The following is a 23,750-nucleotide window of genomic DNA, read 5'->3' as shown; positions in this document are numbered from 1 at the left end:
GCTGTTGGTTGGTGGTGGAGACATGCCAAGCAAGACTTGCGTCTCCTTACTATGCTTCAGAAAGTGTAGCTTTCAAGAAGCCTTCTGCCCTGCAGTGGCTCAGATCATTGCATTGCTATGTCATGCTGAATAATTTGCAGCATTTAGCACTTAAATTGGCTCATTGCAGACAATCCAATTAGAATAAAGTCTATTATAATTTTGGAACCTTGGGATGAAATAGTGTTTAAGCGATGAGCTGCCTGCGCTTCCCGTAGTTCCCTAGCCTCGCAGGCCTGTGTGCTGTGCTGAGGTGGTGCCTGGCACTGATGGGGGGATGCTCCTGCTCAGCCCTGGCTTGCAAGCTGCGCTTTCTGAAGATGTATTGAAAACCTGCAGTCTCAAAAAGGACCTGAGGTGCTTCATCTTTTTGTTCGTACATAAAACTTTCTAAGCATTTTTCTTTTTGTCAAGGCAGACAAATTAAAATGCTGATGCTGTGATATGAGCCTGTACGGCTGGTGAAATTTAGTGTGGCTGCTGGCCTGGGCTAAGTTTCCCCTCCCAGGCTCAGGAAGCCACATATTCTGCTGTGAATTTTGCTGTTGACCTTTTGCTCAGACTCTGGAAGTCAGCAGAGGCCAAGTTTGAAAGAGATGCAGTAAGATGTGTATGGAAATTCACAAAAGCACCCAAGATGATTTTGGCATTTAAATCCAATGGACTAGTTGGAAACAGCACCTGAGCTACAGAGGTGCACTTGATGTCCCAACTAGATATGTTTGGGTTGTGTGCTGGGCCTTTAATGTCTCTCTGCGTTAGGACATGGAGTTTTGGTTGTATTTATTGGTGACAAACTGGGTACAAATGGTTTTTCCTCTTCCTCCCCCATCTTGTACCCAGCCACACGCATTCCTCTTGTGCCAGTTTTTGAGCTATGCAATGAGCTGGTCTGGGAGCTGTCCAAGGTTAAAAATAACTCTTTTCTTCATCAGACTTCAGCAGAAGCTTATGTAGCTAACACATTCAGATGTTTTTGCTTGTATTCAGTATAAAAACTGTAATAAGGTAGATGGAAAACCAAATATGAGCAAGTGCCTATGCTAAAGTGTTGTATATAAGCTAAAAGACTGACAAGAGAATAATACATGGATATTACATTATAATACTAATGTTGGTTCCTAATGCTTAGATAAGTCTCTCAGCACTTAGGATGCTTTAGCAAGGGGAGATAAGGGCCAAATCCATTAGCTCTGGTGAGATTTGGATCTGCTTACCTTTGGATTTCATGAAATCAGGTGCTTACATCCCAAGCAGCCATTGTGCTGGGATGAATACAGCTGTGCAGTGTCACAAGCACGTGGAGAAGCAGAGAAGGGAGATCGGCACTTAGAACATTTTTCAAGCTGGAAGATCGGATGTGTGTTCTGTGTATCATTCATCTTGTTGAAAGGTTTTTATTTACATGCCTTATATCTGACTGTGTGTGTAAACATGTATACATTTTCTCAGCCCTGAAAGATGTAAACTGGGATAGATTTTTGTGGTGCTTTGTATTTAAATCTTTGCCTTATTCCTCAGTGAAATTAATTTGTTCACAGAATAACAGTAAGCACATTAATCTTCTATCCAAGAAGGTATTTCATGCACAGTGTTTGGTGTGCAATAGCTGCATATTACCAAAACCACTTTGATAATAAAATTCTTCTATTAAAAAGAAAAAAACAGAAAAGCCAAGTGTAATTATTTATGCAAGATACTTATATACTGTGGCATACTGAAAAGGAGTGTTTTAAGATACTAATTAAAAAGACACCAACTCAACATGTTAGAGTACCGCGGAATCTTATAATTTAAGCAGCTCAAGATTTGTGGCCAGAGATGGCTGGTTAATATGGACAAACTAATTTTGCAGAAGTTGGTCTTGTTTTCTCGCCCAGTCTCATGGTTTATGTGGTACCTGAGATGAAATGTGTCAGCTTTTAAACCTTAAATGCCCTAAGTATAGCTGAAACATGCCTCCTATCCTCTGTTGGTCCATCAGTTGCAAAGGAGTGTTCCATTACATGCAACAGCTTTTTTGTTCAGTAGGAAGATTTTAAAATGTATTTAACTAAGAGTCACAATTTTGTGGTTCACCTGAGCCAACTCAAGATTGCATTACCCCTGGAAGGCACAGTTCTGTCCTTAGTCACCACGGTGTGCTGCTGTCTCTCCTGAGGCACTGCTCATCTGATCCCTTTGTAGTCTCTTTAGGAAGAATTCACCCCAGGAAAAAAAGGAGTAGCTTCAGGCCTCTGTGGGATCAGCCCAGCAGCCAGAGCAATTGAGGGGTGGTAGGTGCTTAAGGGAGAAAGGTCCCATCCTTTGAGCAGCAGTCCCTGCTTAGGATAGCTCCATCACAGGGCTGTGTCTCACCCTCAGGCATTACTGCCCCGTATCTGGGTATTTAGTTGTGGCTGATGTTTTGTCACTGTGCTGGGAACCTGGTGGAGTTGAAAGTAAGTGCTCACTGTGTGAATATTTGCTTTGTGCTTGAGTCAGAATAATACTTGGAAAGGAGCAGGCAGGACCAAGGAGCAGCTTTTCTGTAACATGGCCTTTTCTGCTCTCTTGACTGTAGCACAGCTCCAGGAGAGGTGGTGAAAGCTTTGTTGGGTTGGATGAACAGTAGTTTCAAAATAAATTTACCACCTGCTGCTCTCTTCCCTGCTCACCAGTGTTGGCCAAGCAGAGTGTGGTTGGTCAATACTGGTTCCATCCTATCTGTACTAGGGGTGTGGGTGGCTTCTGCTGAGGTGGTGCTTTGTGGTTGCTTTTAATAGACCTATTGTTGAGAAAACATTGCATGTCTTCTGGGTACACATTGCTGTAAAATGCAGGAAAGAAGTGAAGTTTGGGTTGATTAAAAAGCCTCTTTGTTTATTCAACAGTGTTTAGCTTTAGAGCAGTGGTTGGCTTTTGTTTTTAATTTGTACATGCAGAGTCTCTCGTAGATTAGCCAATTAAAGAAAACATACAAAATGAACACTTACTTTTAACTGTCCTAGAAATAGAGTTTTAGATTGGAAGTGTTATCTCAACTTTAACTAAACAGTAGTGTAAGCCTTAATAATGTGGTAGTAGTTGAAGTTGATGCAGCAGGTAATGAATCTTCAATTGGCTATGAACTTTATTATCCAATGTATGGCTTCCGCTTGAGTCTGTCTCTTGTTGTCACAAGAGTAGCATTTGCATAATTAAATAAATGATCTTAAAACTGTCTGCCCCTGTGTGGCTGTGAAATACAACGCTTCTTTCTGTCAGTGCTCAAGCTCATACCCATGGATTATTTGAAAATGCATCACAGAAAATTAACGTCAAACATTTGGTCTTTTATGAAAGGATGTCCTGAACCAGCAGCCTCGGTTTTGTTTCTTGTCTCAGTTAATTGATCTTAGAGCAATTCTTCATTAAAGAGAAGAATTGAAAGGGGTATTTTGAGGGCCTTTTTCACTGGCTAAAATTAAAAAAAAAACCATGTCATGGTAAGGAAGACTGAAGGAGATAGTTTTGTAAGGTCCAGAGGTTGATAAGCTTGTGTACCTTTTTTTTATTTACTTTCAGTTTTTCATGAAGCAGATTGTGCTAAGACTCATTGCATTAACATCAAAAGGCATTTCAAGGGTGTAACTTCCTCTGTCTTCCTGTGCAGGCTTTCTTTTATTATTTATTTTTATCCTGTTATTGCTAGGGTCTACATTTTCCTTTTTTAATTGAAAAATTCAGTGCAACCCATGCACTGGTGTGTTCCCATTGCCATGCCCCTGGAGAGCATTGGCCTGCCATAGCTGTGCTCCAGAAGTGTTGGAGCTTTGGGTCAGGATACAAACCTGTCATTTTAGTCCTGCAAGTCACCGGTTTGGTCCCTTATTTTGTCCAAAGCAATGTAAGAAGCAGAATAGTACAGTCATGCCATTTTTTTAAATCCTGTTTCTTTTTGTTACAGTGGTGACTGTGATCAGTTCTAGTAAGATGTAACCTCAGGGCTGTCACTGTCAGAGTGTCCTCACCTGGGAGGTCCTTGGGTCTGTCTCCTACAGCTGGTGGAGACAGCTGTGCTCAGGAGGTTTAATTGCTAATGAGGCTGGCAAAGCACAGTCATGGTGACTCAGAGCAGGTGTGTGACCCAGCACACCTTTGGAATAGAGTGGAAGATGTTCCCACTTTGGAATGCTTCTAAGGTTGGGAAGTAGACTAGGGTTAAATCTGCTACCTCACTTTGAGGTACATAGTGTACAAACAAATCCATGCTAAATTCCACAAATGATTTTTCCTAATGGCTGAAGACACCTACTCAGGGCATGGGCACAGCAAAGGAACGGACTGGTGAAGGAATGTCAGTGGCATTGATATGTCTCATCCTTCTGTCTCATCCAGCACCCACTAAATCCCATGGAAGACGTTCAGCAGGACACACAGCAGGGACTTGTGACACTTGTGAATTGTTACACAGGAATTGGCACTTCTCAGCCTTCTCAGGGTGTTAAAAAAACAAAGAGGAAGAAACATTGCTAAAATGCCATATATGTTTCCAGGCTTTGTGTTTCTGTAAAGGTTGTCAACTGCACCAAGGTACTTCCCAGACATAACAGAATGTCATAGTCATACCAAAAACCTGTGATTGATTGCCACTATAATGAAAGCTGGTGTACATCCATGTACACATTTCAAACTATTTTTGCCTTTATGCTTTTTTTTTAACCTGACATTTCCGATTAGTTTATCTAGGTGCCTAAATATGTCAGATGTTTATAGTGCATTAAGAGATTCCCCTTCTGCTTTCTTTTAATAGCACTTATTCTGTGTGAACCTGCAATTTCTTGAAGGGTTTTTCTCCATTGTAAGACAATGCTCTGCTAAAAAAGAAAAAAAAATTAAATACTGCTATGTGGCTTGTGAAAGGAGGACAACTGATTTATAACAACAGTCCACTCCTTTAATCCATTCACTGAATTCAGCTTGTTCATCCTAAATTTATTTCCCAAGACATAGAGCAAACATTTAGTTGAAAAGTGAGTGGCTTATTCCATTTCCATATGTTTTTAATTGTCCAGTTCCTCTGAGAAAAGGCCATTAACTGAACTAAATTACAGTTTGGATGTGAATTTTTCAGCATGGATCTCTGCCCAAAAGGTGATAAATTAGATGTTAAACTGTCTTTGATAGTGACCTGAGAGATTAACACACAACTGTTTTGAAAACAGAAGGAAGGATTTGTTAACCAGTCAGTGACTGTCAGGTTCGGGCATCATAAATTCCTGCAGTACTTGCTTTTTTTGAAGTGAATGACAATAAATAGGAAAATTTCAAGCAAACTTAACCCTTTGGCATCCCCATAAATCTTGGAATTAAACTTGAGCAGCAATAATGCTGAAATTGTAGGCAGGCAAAAGCCCTGCATTTGGTTTGCTGTTTGGATTTTTGGTACCTTTGACTGGTGCTGGAGCACATAAAGGGCTGGTGGGAACCTATAAAGAATACAAGAGCTGTAATCCCGAGGGGGCTTCAAGTTACAAATAAAGCAATAACAGAATACAACTGAACAATTAAATCTCAGGGCCTCTGTGGCTTTAGTTCTTGTGTTTTGATTTTATGCAACAACACAAGTAATAGAGAGGTGTGTTTTTCCTCCACCACTTTTAACAGCCCTTGAGTTAAATGAAAAGTGTTTAGAGTCTTTTTTGCAGCTGTGTTTGGTACATTAAATGCACAGACATGCTGGCTGTGTTGACCTGAAAAAGGAGAAGATATGCATGCCTGTAATTTTAGCTGCTTTGTGGTCATTAGCTAAATGTCATCGTTTTTATGCTTACAGCTGCTATTTGGAGATGACCTTTGGTGAATGCTCCCAGTCCCCCTCAGCCCATTAATTTGCTGGGTAAGGCAGGGCTTTACTGCAAGCTGGCCCAGGCACAGTCCATCTTCCTGGTGTTGGTGGAGAGTCTGCATATGGTCACTGCAGGACTCTTTAATTCCTACTTCTCTTAACCAACTGTGCTTTAAGAGATGCTTGCTTAAAGGGTATCTGTAGGTGGATCTTGCTTCCAGGATGTAACTGAGAAGAAACTCAGTTTTGAAAGATGCTTTTTCTCCTCTGTTAAACATTTTCCCTGTTAAAATGGATTCCCTCAAGGGATTTAAAGAGAGCCTGGGCATGACATTGGAGTGGATAATCTTTGCAGCTGCCTTTTCCAGCAAACCTCTGGGGAGAAGGGGGTGAAGCAAATGTCTGGGAAGCCAGAAGACAGGATATTTCTTCAGACAAGTTGAGAAATAATCAGGGGCTATGGGAGGCTTCTCGGGATGAGAATGAATAGGAACAGATGGATTCTGGAGATTACCCATTGGGATTTAGTGGCCACGTCAACATGTAGGGTAGGGGGGGATATTTAGTTTTAAGAAGTTTTCTGATTGCTTTTATTTTAAGGCAGCCCTAAAACTAGTGACAAGGCTGATGCTGCATGATACTTGGGGTTGCCAATGGCTGACAAGGTTTTGACTTGGTCTCAAAAAAATAGGGAAGTAGTAAAAAGAAGGGAGCCAGTGGGGAAATGGTACCACTTACTTTAAAAAAAAATTTGACTTGAAATTATCGCAGGGTAGCACATTTGTATCTTTTGTTTCCGTTGGGAGATGGTTGGCCTTCAAGGCTTGCACCTTTCTTCCAAGTCCTTTTTTTCTGTGCTTATGTTGTTAAAATCCGTGGGTTTGTACTTCAGTGTCTTGGTCAGGTGAGAGCAGCAAGTCTGGAGCAGTCTCCCTCTGAACGGGCAGGTTAATTCAGGTCAAATGCCACCTTGTCTGCTGAAATGAAGGAAAGAGCTCACACTTGGTGAGCTTGATCTGATGCTTGATCAGGACAGTTATAATACTTTCTATGTGAGTCACTTTCTGTGATGACATGTTCTTTTATTCTTACAAGAAATAGTTAAATTTGCTTCTACAACAGAAAGATGATAAAAAGCACCAACTAGCTAGATTATTTCTGGTCTCCCAAGAAGAATTGAAAATGCTGTATTTTAAGACAGATTTTTTAAAATAAGTTTAAGCTATAATATGGAGACATAACTATCAAACATTAAACAGCACTATTTTTGGGCTGTCAGCAAAGACATGAAGGACATGGGGGCACACATTTATCCTCTTCTCTCTTCCTGATGACCCTATTTAATACAGTTGTGGGATTCCTACTTTTTTTTCTACTTATTTTTAGACATAGTTGTTCTTTTGTTTGTTGTTGCTTGGCAAAGCCACTTGAATGAGGCAAATCTTTGCAAAAAAAATGATTGTAATTACATAGAAGCAAGTGCCTATGGGGTGATGCTAAGAAATGACTTGAAATGCTTGCAAAATAGTTTGAATTGATTGGGTGGATTGGTAAGTTACTCTAAAAGCATAATGAAGAGCAAATGTAAATAAAATAGGAAACACTATTCTCCAAGGGCAGGTAGCACTGATGTCCGTTCTGCTCAAGGCTTGTAGCTGTTTGTATAAATCATGCTCCCTTCAGCTCTGTGAAAGCTTACAGTGGAGCTTTTGAATCTTAAACAGGCAAAGTAGTCATATCAGATGTAGCCTTTTTTCTTTCCTTCTGCTTCCATGGGGCACATGACAGTAACCAGATGTAGTAGCAGAGGCTGAGCAGAGACCTGTAATCCCCACTGCCCCTTTCACCACTGCTAATCCATTTTATTATGTAGCTCATTCTTGTACTTTCCACGGTTCTAACGACCCATCTTCTGTGTTGCTAAATGTAATTTTTAATCTGCAAGAGCTGCCTTTTGGGTTTTCTGTATTTATTTCCACTTTTCAGCTTTGAGAACATCATATAATAGATACAACTCATTATGAATTACAACTCCTGACAAGCCAACAGCTGGATTTTGTGCTGAATGTGTTTATCAGGTTGGGTTTTGTAGAAGTATTGGCCAAAATTTTGTGTAGGAACAATGAAATATTTAGATTTGAGACTGAAATCCCACCTTGGTGCTAGACACTTGTACCTTGCAAGTCTGCATTTGTGGCTTGATTGAAAAAAAAAAAAAATGGAACTGATAGCATTTTCTGTTTAATAATTGATTCAGAACAAATTTGGTCATGTGGCTGACAACCATGTGTGGAATTGACTTTTGTGGCACTCGTGGCTTTGAATGAGTGAGTGTTCCCACTGCGAGCCTCCTTGTGTATTTATGAGTAGTTCCTAGCCCATTGCAATTACTGATTAAACACGTTTTTCATCTTTACAAACTGCTGGTGCTCCTAAGAAGCTTTTAGGCAGTGTAATGAAAGAAAAAGGAATCCGTTATTGCAGTTTGAGAATGAGCAGATTCTTTGCAGCAAGTACCTAATGATAACCTGGAGGACACCAGCATTTTGTCCTACTCACTCTCCCATGTTGGTTTCCTGCTTAAATCAAGATTAATTTTGATGCATTGTCTATTACAGTGTTCTGTTTCTTTCTGTGGACAGTTAAGTTTATATGAACTAGTTATCCGTGTCCTTACAGTTACTGTTAGGTTTTTATGTTTTAGATTTGACTTGATTTTTATGGTGGATTTGGAAACAACTATGAATTTCACTGGAAGTGTCATCGTCATTCTAATTTTGCAAATATTGAGGAGAAGAAATGAGCACCACTGTAGTGCACAGATTGTGGAATCTTTGATTTGCAGCTGCAACGTTTGGAACAAACTTCTGACTTCAGTTTTGCATTGTGGTTTTCTTTTGCTTTTGTAATTGATACATAATTTTGACCTGAAGGGTTGAAATGCCTTGATTCAAAATGTTAAAATCAATTGATTCTACTTATGCAGAGAGAGAGAAGCTTTATTCCACGCCAGCCTCCCCTTGACTGCTTCCAGTGAAGACATCTGCCAAATTCATCTGAGATGGTGAACCCTTAGCCCCTAGACGTGATGTCTGGGCAGAAGGAACCAGCTGTTTGCAGCTGCGCAGAGCCTGTCCTGGCAGTGGGTGGAGACCAGCCCTGCTTCCCCTTCATCTCTAGGGATGAGTCATGGTGCTGATATTGATATGTGGTGGTCTTTGTAGTTTGGGGCCTGGTTGATGAGACTGTTTTGGGGTCCAAGAGCTGCTCCTCCAAGGATGGAGGAGATGGATGTGAGGCCTGTTTGTTAGTGGGGGTGGGGGGGTGTCTTTTCACCCAGGCAGCCTTAGCTTGGAATTACCTTCCCCTGGTGCCTCGTCAGCTGGTATCTGCTGGCATTTGGGAGACCATGGCAGGCTCATCTATCACCTGTGCTGTTGCTCACTGAGCTGATTGCAGAGACTGTGATAATCTAGGGTGGGAATTCTATTTTCCCTAACATTGCTCAATAAACTGTATCTATTCTTGTACACAGGCCTACAGACCACATGGGATATGCATTTACAAATCCCTAAATAGATGGCTTGCCTTAAACTTCACAAGCACTTTTTATATACATGGAGAATGTAGCCATGGACCTCTTTTCAATGTAGTCAGTTTCTGCTGCTCTTTCTGTAAAACCCAGATGATTCATTTCTCACATCTTCTCTGGGACGGTAAAGTCAGAAGTAATGTAGCCCAAAAATACATTGACTCAAAGTGTGCCTCAGTCCTGCTTTACTGCCTCCCCCTTGGATTCCCAGAGTTGTGTGGGCTGACTTGCTGATCCCTGTGTGGGATGTTGGCTTCATCAGAGGGATCTCTGCCAGCAGCCCAGGAGCTATAGTGTCATCAGCTGAGGTGTGGGAGGAGCCTCCCCTGTGGTCACATCTGCTGGCATTGCCCCTCCTGGGATCCAGTCCTGCAGCAGGGCTGGAGGGAGGGTGTACAGGTTTCCCACATCTTGTCTTGTTGGGGAAACCTTGGTGGTGTTGAATTCCTGCCTCTGTAGAAACAAAGGTAGCAGTGGAGGTGATGGTGTTTTGTAGGAAGAGACAGAACAGGTTCACTACAGCCCATGGGGACAGAGCATGCCAGGGAGAAGAGATGAGTTACCATGATATATTTGTATACCAAGGAACTGTCTTAATATATCCCTGCCATGTTGTGTGACTTTGTTTCAGAAACTTCTCCTTTTTCTAGCTGCTTTCTAAATGCATAAAACAAGAATGTTTGCAAACCAAGCGCTTGCAGTTTGCGCAGATCCATCTCACACATTAGGCATTCGCCAGGACCACTGACACATGGCTCTCCAAGCAGCCAGCTGGCCACTGCCATATATAAAAGTTTTGGCAAAATTGTAGAAACACATTTCACTTGGGAGAGAAAGATGCGCTGGCTTGAATATGTCTGATGAACAAGGTGGAGTCACCGACGCAAACCCCAGCGCTCCTGTCCCCATCTCTCCCTCCTTCCCTGCATCCTGAGCCTTTTTGGGAGGTGCTATAGTTGTTTTAGTAACTCTTCCAAGCATGCAAGTGTGTACATGTACAAGCTTGGGGTGTGTTTGCTTTCCAGCACTACGGCTATGAGGTTTTCTGAAGATCTGAGGTTTAATACTATGTGATAGTGCACCCTTTGGTCTTGTAGGACATAGGAAGTAAGTCAGAAATTTTCTTCACAAGAAAAAAAAACCCTAGCTGTCAAAGAGACTGGTAGTGTGAATTTGTGGGAATATTTTAAGTGAGCCTCTGAACCTATGAAAAGCCATCCTGACACACTGGACTGTGTGCTTTTCTTCTGCTATGAACCTGCTGCTGGTGGAGGCAGCAGTTGTTCATACTAGTATGTACTGGTATTGGGGGTATGAGCAGTTTTTGTTTGGAAAAGTGTAGGCTAGAAATAGATATCACTTGTTTCCAGATAGGGATTTCTTTCTCTTTTCCTACCAACATGTGCAAGCACAAGCTGTATTGTTTTCAGGTAACCTTTTTTTCTTTGGAACACAGAGAATTCATCTCAGAAGCTTCTTGGGGAGAATTCCTCATGACATTTATGTTGTGAAAAAGGGCCTTATTGCCCATCTTCAAAGTCACTTGACAGTATTGTGCTACCTCTGTGAGACTAAAAAATATAAGCACTAGTATGAGTGAGACAGTCATCACTGAAGAATAAGCAGGAAGACTGAAAAGATGAAAATGCAACTCCCAAAGAATGACAAAACCTCCTTGGCTCCTTGTCTGGTGCAGATGTGTTTGGGGGTAAAGCAGGAAGCTAAAAGCAGGACTTGGGCATGTGGTGCTTTACCCTGTGTAACTCAAAGTGGAGAGAAGAATCCCCGTAGGGCCACAGATTCATTCCTCCTGAACTTCAGCATCTCCCCCATTTCTGATGATGCCTCTTTCCCCAGCAAAACAGACTCCATCCCCTCAGACCTCTATTCTGGAATTACCCATCATCTTCTGCATTCCTGTGTCACATTTCCAGGTGTTCCTTCCCAGCTTTGAAAGGCTCCCTTTTCTGCCAAAGTCTTCTGGCTCTGTTCCTTGTTGTCTACCAGCTGTGTGGTCTGCCCTTGTTGGTCCTGCACCCCAGATGTTTTATTTCTTTTTCCTTTAAAGAGAAGGACATCATTGCTGCCTTAAGAGCAGTACTGTTCCTGCAGCCTCTCCCTGTATGGGGAATCTTAAATAGGAGTCTTCAGCCAGGCTGGAGACCTTGGTTGACCGCTGACAGGGAGCTTTAGTGGTGCTCTGCTGGCTTGGCTGTGGTGGCAGACTGCCACAAGAATTACCTGGGCTCAAAATGTCAAGGAAATTTATTCAGTTTCAATTAATCTGCAAAAATACTTTAGGAGCTTATGTGAGAATCAGAATCTGATGTCGTAAAAGGATTTCACATGATGAGACTCTGAATGCAATAAAATGTCAGAAATCCTCCCTATTACTAAGGAATGTAGATGCCTGTGTTAAATTGGAAGGGCAGGAGGCATGGACAGTCATTCTGTCATTGATGTCCAGGACTGCGAGGAGGGAGAAACTGGGCCACCTTCTTTGACAATACCTAGATGTCAAATGAACTCCTCTGGGTCACTTCACTACCCTCTGAGTATATTTCCGAGAATTGAGAACCCTGATTTGGGTGTAATAGAGTTTAGGATTGTTTAAGAACAGGAGGCTTGACTGGGTATGGGATCAGTTTCATCTTGTTTCCCCAACAGCATGTTAGTATTTTCCTCTAGTTAATATTTAAGTAGCCTGGTGATTATTTCTAAGGAGATGAGATCAAACTACTGGTAATGTTAGTGAGGAACAGAAAGACAGTGCACCAGACTAATTTCTTTCAGGTTGTTTTTATTGGAAATCATTATTATATATGTTTCACTGTAAAGCATGCAGGGAACTTTGCAGCTAATGATAATTTTGCACTCGTTACTTATTGTAGATCTTTTAATTTGTGTGTTGCTTGGATGCCCTTATTGATACTGAGTTATCATAGTAGAAACCTGTGCATTTTTGGTGCTGGGGCTCATGTTTTGAGATGAGGGGAAAGGCTCTGGCTGTTCTGTAGCTGGTTGGAGAAGGCTGTGGCTGGGTCAATGGGAACAAGGAGTGCAGCGTCCTCAGAGTGCAGCACATGTGGTTTCCTACTCTGCTTTCCTTCCATAATCCCTGACTTTCGTGGATGTTTTTGCTGGGATTATTTTTTCCTTTTTTTTAAACACTAAGGCGGTTAAAATGAATCCATTGTAATCCATGTAGCAAAGCTGTGCAAGTTCCTCATAATGCCTGTTGGGTTGTTTTTTGAATGAAGATCCCTAATCTGTTATCTGCCTCTGTCTTTAGAATAAATTTTTATAGCTGGGATTATCTCCTCCCTGGGTAGTTGTGTCACAGTTCATTTTTGAGGCAGTGGCCAAACAGCAAAATAAGGGAGAGGAGGTTGGAGGTGGGAAATGCATTGGATCAGCCCCAAAAGAAGAATAGCATTTATTCATGCTGAAATGTAAGCAAGCAAAAAAAAATTCAGATAAACAAAGCATTTCTTTGAAGCATGTTCTTACTTCTTTTCCAAAATACAACTCCACTGCGAAATTAGGTGTTTCTTCAGAAGAGAAAAATAAAGTATTTATTTTAAGGCTGATCAAAGTGAACATGTTAACTTTCCAAATTTTTTTTTTAGCTGAAAATACTCCACATATTAGACTAGATTGAATTAGTTTCAGACTGGCCTTTTTAAACAAAGCCCACGGACTAACTTGTGTGTATCCATGGCAAATCCTGCTACCTTTGTCTTCCAATGAAAATAAAGTAACATTTAAAATGGAAGAAAGAAGTTCAAGGTGAATGGTACAGTGTGGGATAGAGGGATTCAGCAATCCCATGTTACTAATTGCAGATCAGGAGGAGGTGGTTTTGGTAGCAGGGTGGAAATACTACAGTCAAAGGGAGCCATCTGTTCCCCTTTTAGCAGGAGGGTTGCAAGAAATGCCTGAAATAAGGCATCAGTCACTGTCTGCCAGTGGGTGATGGAGGCTGTGGTTAGTGATGAGAACTAGCCTTGGCAGAACTGCCCTGCAGAATTTGTTGGCATTTCTTCCACCTCTGAACCTGCCTGTTTGCAGGGAGTAACAGCACTCTGTTTAGGAAAGGCTCGTGTACAGGAGGAAATTGTTCTATTAATTGCCATTAAGGTTTTAAAAAAGTTGTACCACGGTGATCCAGGAAGCCGGATGGTATTCAGTAATTTTAGACTGCCCTGGAGAGGCGTCTCCAAGAACAGAAGCCAGGAATAATTAAATTTATAGACAACTTTTTTCCCCTTTCTTTTTAGTTATGCTACAAGCACAGTAAAAGTTTTATAGACTTCATAAACCTGACTGGCACATACCTTTGCCCCAACCTGAAGGATCAGTGTATATTACAATGCTGGGCAGTGATCAATAGTACAGTAACAGCACTCACAAAAGGTTTAAGACCCAAAAGATGCACTAATGAGAGAGCACATTTTGCATCTTGAATATGAATTATTCTCCTGCAGCCTGAGTGCTGGAGAAGGGGAACTTTTCTATTCACTTGTTCTTGCATCATGTCAGACACGAGAACTGAGGACTGACTTTCACTGAAAAACTGATGAAAAACTTCTTTTGAGGATGTTTTCAGTATAGTGGGATTACACTGTTAGTGGGTGAATTCAGGTCAGGCTGTATTCAGTCCCCAGTTTGAATGTTTCACTAAACTTTTGGAAGCTGACTTTCCAAAAAATCCCTTCACTATGGATACCTGAAGGTAGGAACCTCCGTCTGTGATCTTTGAGCAGTGTGGGGCTAGATCCAAACTTTCCGTGTGTACCAATAGTAGTAACCCTTTTGACAGGACATGTCCCTCTTCTGTACAACAGGTATGTGGCATGGCATTGGTTGAATTTTTGGGAAATTTCTTCCAAGATGTCAAGTTGTGTGACAGGGATAGTCCAGCCACTGGCAGTGGCGCAGTATGATGGAATAGTCAGGTTTTGAATATTGTCTTGTGCTGAGATATTTATTTGCAAGTTTAATAGAAGATTCTTACCAGAAGAAGGTTATTTTAAAATGCTATGAAAATGTTTAAGTAATTGTCAAGATAAGAATTTGCTTTGTTGCAACCAAATGATTTTGTAAAACATTTTTGAAAAGGATTTTGAACTTCTTAGCTAGCAGGTTGTTTCAACTTTATCTTATTCCATACTAGGAGGGACAGTTTCACAGACACCTTGTGGGTGTTATTTTGTTTTGATTTGTTTGTTTTAATTGAAGTGCTACATACTGCCTCTTTTTTTTTGTTTGTTTTCCTTGCTGAAAAATATTAAACTAAATGTTAAGAGTAACACACAAGCTGCTCATTTCACAAAACTTCATGGCTGAAAAAGATTCTCAAAAGTGAGCTTATTTCTATTTGTGGAAAATACCTATTTTCCTTTGGTATTTGAATATCAAATCTGAAGGAAGCTTAAGGCTTGCTTTCAGCATATTGTTGTCTTCTGGGCAGCAAGCTGTTATCAGCATAGGTATTTCCTCTTTAGATCCTGTGGTCTTGCATGTACTGCACAGTCTTTGGAGAGCAAAATGAGGAGTTAGCAGAGTTATTTGATGCCTCTGCCATCTGCTCTAATTTTCACTTTTCTGATTCTTTTATTTTCTTTTCTACCAAGAAAAAATGAAATTTTTAATGGTAGTTCCAAATATACTGAGAGTTCTCCTTGCTGTTAACTCTGGAGTGTGTTTGGGACAGACTTCCATGTATCATCTCTTTCTTGTTTTGTCCCTCATGGATTTCCCTATTGAACTGCATATCTTTTTCACTTCGCTGGTAAACTGTTTCCAGTAAAGACATTCACTTAGATTAACAGTCGAACCCATCCTGATGTTCACAGGAGATATTTTGCAGGTTTTATGGTGGCTGAAGATAGTTTGTCTGCTAAAGGGTAGATGCAGAGTAAATGGCTTTCTGTATATTTTTACCTTTGATTTATTTCCAGCAGCTTTGCTAATATGGACAGCCTGCAGAAATATGTATGTGGCTATGAACAGGCTTGGTGGATATCTAAAATTTAAACAATTTTCTAAGCATGTGCCAGGAATGAATGTGAAAACACCAAATTTGCCTGGATCCTTCACAGAGCCGTTAAGAAAACACTTTTGTCTGCAAAACTGGGAATTAAATGAGGTTTGCAGTCTCCTTAGCCCCATTTGGCTTATGTGATATATGGATGTAAAACAGGCCTATATAATGCATGCATACATGTACAATATATACACGTGCACATAAACATTTACAGTGTGCATTAAACTTCTGATTGATTTAGGCTTCAGAGAGAAGCCCAGGCTATGGATTTTTCAATGCTTCTCACAGTAGTATTTCTCCTTTTGTGTGGGAGGAAATAGCCACTGTAAAAGCAAGACTCCACTGGAATAATTAAAAGCAATTAGGTCAGTATGTTTATAAGTAGTCTAACAAAGTGTCTACTGAAAAATAATCAGTGAAATTGTGGTAGTTCTGCAGGGGAACCTGTGAGGAGAATGAATACACAGGGGAGCACCAGTCAGCAAGATGTGCAGTCCTCTAGCACTTAGCAAATCAGCTGACAAAGGGAGCTTTGAAAGAAAATCAATGTAGGTAAAAAGAATGCACTTACCAGAGCTTGATTAATGATGCAAATATATTGCTGGGAAAACAAAGGTTATCACACAGCTGTTTCAGAGGTGGTGGCTGTCCCCAGAACAGTTGTGTGTGCTGGGGTCTGTCCTGCAGTGCAGGACATGCACAGAGCACACCCTCAGTTACCTGCCCAGGTTCGGGATTGTGCACCCTTGGGTATCCAAGGGTTTTCATAAGGAGTGCATGAATGATATCTAAGAAAAGAAAACCAATTTTCAAACAGTTTAAATCTGCAATTACTGGGCTGTACACCCACCTGGGGAGGTGTTTGCAGTGTACAGCTCAAAAAGACTGAAACCCTGCAGCCTTATGGCCTTTACAGCAGCAGGAAAATTAGAAGCTGCAGGATTAGGCACACAGCCCATATAGGAGATCCTGTGTATGTTGACATCCTTTCTTCAGTTCTTCACTAGTCTTCAAACTGTAGTGGGTTTTGTTTGTTTGTTTTTTTAAACCTGGTTCTCAAGAGTTTTGTGACCCTTAGAGTTTGTTATTGTAGCAAGGAAATTATGCTGCTTTTTTTTTTTTTATGAGCAGTAAATGTTAAGTAGATTGAATTTTAATGTTTACTATGGTCCCACAGGTAGATAAAACCATTAGCTAATGACCATAATGATGAACAGATTTTACTTAAATTCAGAATAATACTTGACCTGCTATGCTATTAATGGTGATCCTGTTAAAAAAAAAAATTCTATAAACGTAATGGACTAAGTGTGATTAGTGCAAGCAATATGAAGTTGAAAGTGATATAATCTGTTTGGACTGCAATTTACTTCTGTGCAAGTGTAGATGCTGAATCTAGCTAGGAAAGCTTCCTAGTTTGTAAAAGCAGAATAGCACATTACCTTACATTTATCTCTTCCTTTGGAATATTCTTCCCTTAAGTTTATCTGGGTGATAGAAAGGGATTAGTAATTGTCACAGAATGATCTTCCAGAATTTGAAATTCATAGTTTTGTACATCAGAGGTTTGGTTTTTTTTTTCATTGCAGGGATTTTAAAATCTACATCAAAAATATTTTAATGATATTTAAGGTATATATATTTATGCCTTTTCATATATCATCACAGGGGAAATCTCCAACATTTCATTTTTCTTGAAAATTGTTTTTAATTGATAAAAATATATGCGAGCTTTATAAAACAGAAAAGCCAACTACTTGTGTGGTGTCAGCTCCCAAAAACTGCTCAGAGAGATCGTGTTCACATGAGTTTCAGAGTTCCAAAAAACATATTTATGTACTTCCATGTGGGACAGAACCTTGGGCCATGCTTGTGAGGCTATTCTGGTTACAGATGCTGCAGAAAAACAAGAGTGCTGTAGATCTGGGCTTGATGCATTGGCACTTAGAAGACCCTCCCTGATCACTCAGGCTTGGAATGCCAGAATGCTGCAAATCTCACCTGCTCACACAAAGTGAGGATTTGCAAAAGACCCTCTGTGCCACTAAAATCTCATTTAAATCTTTTTGTGTGGTGCTTGGGGCTGGATGCAGCCTTCACTGCTGTTGTAGGCTTCCTCTGTGCTGTTGAGGGAGCCGGAGCAAGGAACCTGAGTCTTAGGGGCCTTCCAGGGTCCCCATTAACATCTGGAATTGCACATGTAAGGAAATTGCAAGCCCATAGAGGCTCTGGAGAACAGATGGAGCATGTTCCCATAGTTAAAGAGGTATCATTATCTTGAAATACAGTCAAATGAAATAAAAACTGGCCCAAAAGTCTTTTATTGTTTCTAACCTCGGCTGTCCTGACATTATTTGTTTCATAGCTATGATTTATGAGAGAATGAGGTGATAAACGTATCACCAAATTGGTTGTACTTTATGTGGGTGCTGCAGATCCCACCCAGATGCTGAGGATAAATCCAAAGGAATTTTCCTTTTATGTTTTTTAGCATTAGTGAACCTGGGTGCTGTTTGGGACAGGAGTCGTTGGGGCACTCTGTTAAAGCTTTATGTTCTTGTGACATTGGTGAGGGAAGCTCTCGGCTCTGAGATGAGGCTGCAGTGATTACCCACATCCTTGGAAGCCTGCAAGGGAGGACTGACTTGGCCCTGTCTTGTACCTTGCAGACTCCAAAGCATGCAGCTGTTTACCACTTGAAGATGTGTTGTGTCATGTGAATCTGGCAAAAAAACCCTGTTAGTGTGGGAACATGGACCCATTCATCCTGAACTGTGGCAGAGCTGAAATGGGAGCATTTCAGTGTGAAGCCTTTCCTAGCTCAGTGCTTTCATTCAGATTTTATTTGTGTATCAGTTAAGAAGGTACCTTTTAAGAGACTCTTTAAATATCCTTGTGAAGAAGTACAGACTGCTTATGAGGGTTGAAAATTTTTCAGTCTCTGGTAATCCTCTCTAATGTCACCAAAATGTCCTAGAACTCCTACAGGCACTGGGAATCCCTTTAGGATCTGTGTCGGATGGGCAGCCACAGGAGCAGAGATACTGCTTCTCTGTAAATGTTTGCATGTGTAACCTGGCAAAGAAAGTTCAGGACATTCAGCTGTAAGGACTCCTGTGTTAAAAACTGAATTAATATATTGTCATACAGATTAGAATGGAAAAACACACAGCCAGATCTCTAATGTCTTCTCTTTACTGTGCACATTGAATAGCAATTATTTTATGAAGATAGTACATGGTAAATTTCTATAAACAAAACAGGCAACCAGTAAGACCACAGTGAATAAATAACTGTAATATCGAAGCCCTGTTTTAGAATAACGTACAATTGCATTCCTCGCTATTATCAATACTTCTTTTTTCGTTTCACAGAGAGTTATACCACTATTGGTGTTCAGTTCCAGTGGGATGACACTGGATGTATTCTGGCTAAATTTTTTGTTTAATATCAAGGTAGTATTCTTGTTCCATGCATAAAAGTCAATAATCTCTAAATATAGATCTTTTTTGGGTATAGTAATTACTGCTTCTTCACCAACTGTAAGAGCAATTAAGCCCCAACTAATGAGCAGTTTTCTACACTGTAGTTATAATGCTCTATCTTAATAATACACTTATCTCATCAAATAGCTTTCTTCCTTTGAAAAAGAAGTGTCTAAATTCATTACATGTTTTACAGCGACTGGTCAGAAGAGCTTTATCCTTTTAAGGTAGTTTTAGTTTCTTTCAGTTCTCAGGTACATCTGGTTCTCTTTACATTTTTTACCCTCTTTAATTTGTCTTCTCTGGCTACTACAGGACATAAACTTGCTTTACCTGTAGGGCTGGAGCTGGGACTTCGATCTGAAATAATGACTTAATGTCAGGCAAGGGAGATGTCCTGCTCTGAGGGCAGATACCTGTAAAGCGTGAATTTCATTCTTAGCCTTTTAATCTAATAAATTTTGAGAACTGGCTTTTGGTAGGTTGGGAGATTTTTTGCATTCCTTTTTCTAATAATTTAAACTACCATATTTTGAAACATCTGAAGCAGTAGCTACCAAAGTAGAAAGGAGCCCTGCACTGTGTGGTTCAGTGGGGAGCAGCTTGGAATAGAAATGGCCCAAAGGGGTGAGGCAGCACTGCCAGGTCTGGGAGTTTTGGTCTTGGTCTCAGAGTATTTGTTGTTTTCCTTTAAGCCACAGCTGCTGGAGTCTTCTAATGAGAGGAAAATTCACCAGCTTCCATGTAAAAAGCAGTGGTTAGGGGAGAGGAACTTGAAAGTCTGTTCCAAGTATTGCTGACTGGGGGGAAAAATCACATTAAAAGACCTGCTAGAACACTTTGGTCATATTTTTATAATTAAAGATCATCTTTTGGAGATGAAATGCATAATAGGATTGGGAATGCTGTAAACAGAGAGGCAATTTCCCCATCCAAGGTGATCCTTTTTTCTTCCCAATGTGTGGCTGCAGCCCCTGTGCAGGACCATAGCTCTGTGTGACATATGGGCTGAGAGGAAAAGCCCCTGCAGGGGTAGTTTTAACACACAATATTTTTTTTTTAGGTTGGTTTGTTTCTTTGTTTGTTTTCATTTTAGAAGCAAACACATCCTCTCATATGGGTTGAGAAAATTTATCCTAGTGCATTGTTGAACCATGTTTCCACAATCGTAGTCAGGGCTAAATCAAGGTAGAGATGTGAGAGAAATTGAAGTAAATCCTATGGTTACTTAGTTTTCCTTTTAAAAATTCTTCACAGTTTAGAACTGAATTTGTAGAAGCATGATTAAATAAACTCTGTCTGTGGCATGTTTGCTTTAGGACCTTGTTTAGCAAAGCACTTAAGTAAATACATAATGTGAAGCCCATGAATGATATTATATCTGTGCAATGGATAAAGCACACAAGTGAGTGCTCAGTGTCCAAGATATGAGGAGCCCTTGAACTGGAACTATTCACACAATTAAACATTTGCTGAAAAGACATTGGATTATTTAGCTATTTAAAGTAAAGCATGTGCTTAAGTACTTTTTTGAATCAGAGCCTATAAAAAGAAATATTCCCCAAAATATCTGAATGCTGAAAATGGAAACTAATCTCTAGTAAACTGATATTGTGTGGCTACACGAGTGAGCTAAAGCTGGGTGCGAGACCACTGTTGGCTGGGTCAGCTCTTTGCATCTTACATCCAAGCTCCAAGCTGCAGGCTTTGCTTAGGAGTCTATGTGCTGGCTGCCTGGGGTGAGTAAAACAGAAGTCTATTCTAGGGCAATAAATCCACAGCTTAGTTTGCAAGTCATCATACCAGGAGCATTATGCTACATGATATGCATGCTTTAAAATGCTAGGCTTCTCTGAACCACTTAATCGAGGCATAAACTGGAGCTGTGAGGTAAACTCTGGAGGCTGTGAGTAAAGATCAATAAGATGTGTCTCAATAACTCTTAAATTAATAAACTTCTACTACTGATTTACTAGCTTCTCTGTGTTAGTGGAGTTATAAGTGGTTACATCCAGAATTTACTTCAGAATAAGCCCTGCCTGCTTTTTTGCAACTGTGAAAACCTGAGAAGACTAGTGAGACCAGAAGTAAAAGACAGCTAGTATCAGTCACTGATAGTTAAAAGGAGACATAAAAGCATTGATGCAACCATTCTCACAAAGTTTTACTATTTGCATCAGCTTCCATCCCTTAGAAAATAATCTCCTCCCAAAAGTGTGCACCAGGTTGTGTTTCTGAGAGCAGGGGCTTGTACAGGACATTGCAACTGAGGAAGACACAGCACTTGCTGTATGTGCTTCAAAAGCAGTCATTAAAAAAAAGCCTGGAAAAGATACAAATAAATCTGGTTTTAAGAAAAAACCCCACCACCTTTTTTATTGCTAGATATTATGAAGTATATAGGCGTCATCTAGAGTGTAGGTGTCACCCCCCCATTCTGAGATAAATAGCAATCCATGGATTTTCATTGTTTTGCTTATAAGACAATGTAAGTGGCTCCAAGCCAAGCACTGAAGGGTGTTAGGCCCTTGGACACCTGAGTAGAATCCATGTGTTTTAGCCCAGCTTCTGGTATTGATGGGTTTGGATTTTTTTATTATTTCCCCTGGCATTAGATTCTTTTTCGTATTTGTCAGTAAAGTCGGGTACTCTGGAGTACTGCCAGGATCAGTTGCTCAAAGGGAATGAGACCGACCAAAACAAATTAGGGGAGATTGAAAAGAGATAGTAATTTTAAGGTACTCATTTACCTTCTGGCTCATGGACCTTTTATTTGTGTGTGTGTTTCCAAATTTTCCTCTGAAACCACAGAGCCTGGAAAGTTTCTAGTTTAAAATGCTGGACATAAGTCATTCTCATGAAGCCAAGACTTCAGTCTCTTGAGTCCACCAATTATGGCCTTAATAAAGTCATTAAATTTCTTAAGACATGCTCTGTAATTAGGAAGGTTGGATTTAATTATATCTTTTGGTCCTTGTTCCCAAATACTGCTTCTGCGATTGCCTTAAAATACTTGGAATACTCCTAACTTTTTCCTATACATTTGTACTAGAAAGAAATGCTAGTCATGGATTGAAGTCTATTTTGTATTTTACTTTGAGCAAAATAAAACCAGGAAGTCAGTCTGCTCCTCAAAAGGCTCCTCCTGGATTCAGTGTAAGGTCATAGATACCACAGGAATACAGACAAGTGCAACGGTACATTGTTCAGCATAGTAGGAATTGATCTTGTTGTCACAGTAAGCCAGTTGGCATCTGGATTTTTGTAGATGAAACTATTAAGGGTTGACCTGAAGGAAAAAACCCCAAACTTTATTGAATATTTGTGTGTGGTACTTAGGCTGGATCTGTTGATCTGTTTCCCCCCTCCATTGCTTTTTGGATGCTGCAAGCCCATTGACAAATTCCATCAGAGCTGAAAGAAGATTTCTAGACTTTTGGAGGATATCTGTGATTTAGGAGAGACAGGATTCCTTTCTTTATACATCTCTAATCCAAGGAATATCCTCTGATTAAGGCAGTGGAGGGCTCTGTTTGGGTCTATTCAGTGTTCTGAATAGAATCTCCAGCCTGGCTGGCTTCTCTGAATGATAGTTCTGGGCAGTGTGTGACCTTCCCTCAGGAGAAAAGTTGTTCAGCACGACTGCCTTTACTGATCAAGACTCTCTTCAGGTGTCTGAATTGAGAAGTCTGCATCTCCATCAAGGGAAGATGCTGTGTCCTGAAGGTTGCTTGCATTCTGCCGCTGGAGGGCAAATAAGGACTGGGCTGGACACCTGGTGAGCTGGTATAAGAAGTAAGCTGCAGATTGAAACTTGGAGAGCAATTAAACATGGGAACAACCTTTAAAAAACATAATGAAAAAGCCACACACAAAGACTACTCAAGGAGTTCTTCAGTACTTAATACCTTTCTGAACAGAGTGAAAACTGTTTTTAAGGCTCTGAGAGGTGACTTTATGAAGTGTAGTGACTCATGCTTGTCATGTCAGTATGTGTTATCCAACTGTTTCTTCTGGCATAAAAACCTGTTAGTTTTTACTGATATTGTGTGGAAAACCAAACAAAACCTGAGATTCCTTCCCCTTCAACAAAGCAAGCTTCAACAGCCTTTTGCAAATATAACAAGGGTTTCCTTGATCAAGTGAACTGTTTACAGACCTAGGTAACTATCAAGGATGCCAGGGGTTAAGTGAGATAATTTATTTTTTATGAAAATCAGAAAAAACAAAATCTGGTTTCTATTCTGTGCATTAATATGCCAGGTAAGCAACTGGAAATACTGTTCAAGGAACATCTAGTTTGTAAATGAATAAGGATTTCGGGCCTGGAGTAGAGAATCTGTACAAACTATGCAGTGAAGGCTGCTCTGATGGAGTGTGCGGTTTTGCATAACAGGTGAACAGAAAATGATGGGTATGACAGGAGCTATATTTAAATGAGCCAAGTTGAAAGCAGTGCAGGAATAGAGGAAAATGATAATACACAAATCACAGTGAGTTCTGTCCTCCGCAGATCTATTTCTTTTGTTACAAGCAAAAATTGCTGTGATGGAACATGAGAAACTAACTTTTGTGACCGAGTGAGTCGAAACAACAGTCTGATTTTGGCAAAGGTACATGCCTTGTGGCATGTGAAGGGGAAAGAAACAAATGTCTTCTGGAAAAAACTGAGCAAAAGAACAGTTTCATTTTCCAGGACTTCAGAAGGATTTTTAAGGATTTTTTTCCTTATGTAGAAGGAAACTTCAAGGTCACAATTTCCAGTGTTTTAGGTCA

At 40.4% G+C, this 23,750-nt stretch overlaps 1 protein-coding gene across 1 annotated transcript in view; it reads left to right on the top strand.

Annotated features, from left to right (window-relative positions):
- Positions 1 to 23,750, top strand: part of PTPRG (protein tyrosine phosphatase receptor type G) — a 311,473-nt gene that overhangs the window by 88,270 nt on the left and 199,453 nt on the right. The window lies entirely within an intron of this gene.

Source organism: Corvus kubaryi, unplaced genomic scaffold (genome assembly GCF_017639235.1).
Source record: "Corvus kubaryi isolate FWS band 111438036 unplaced genomic scaffold, C.kubaryi_AGA036_p1.0 136, whole genome shotgun sequence".
Lineage (NCBI taxonomy): Eukaryota > Metazoa > Chordata > Aves > Passeriformes > Corvidae > Corvus > Corvus kubaryi.
This window is presented reverse-complemented; position numbering and strand designations above follow the sequence as displayed.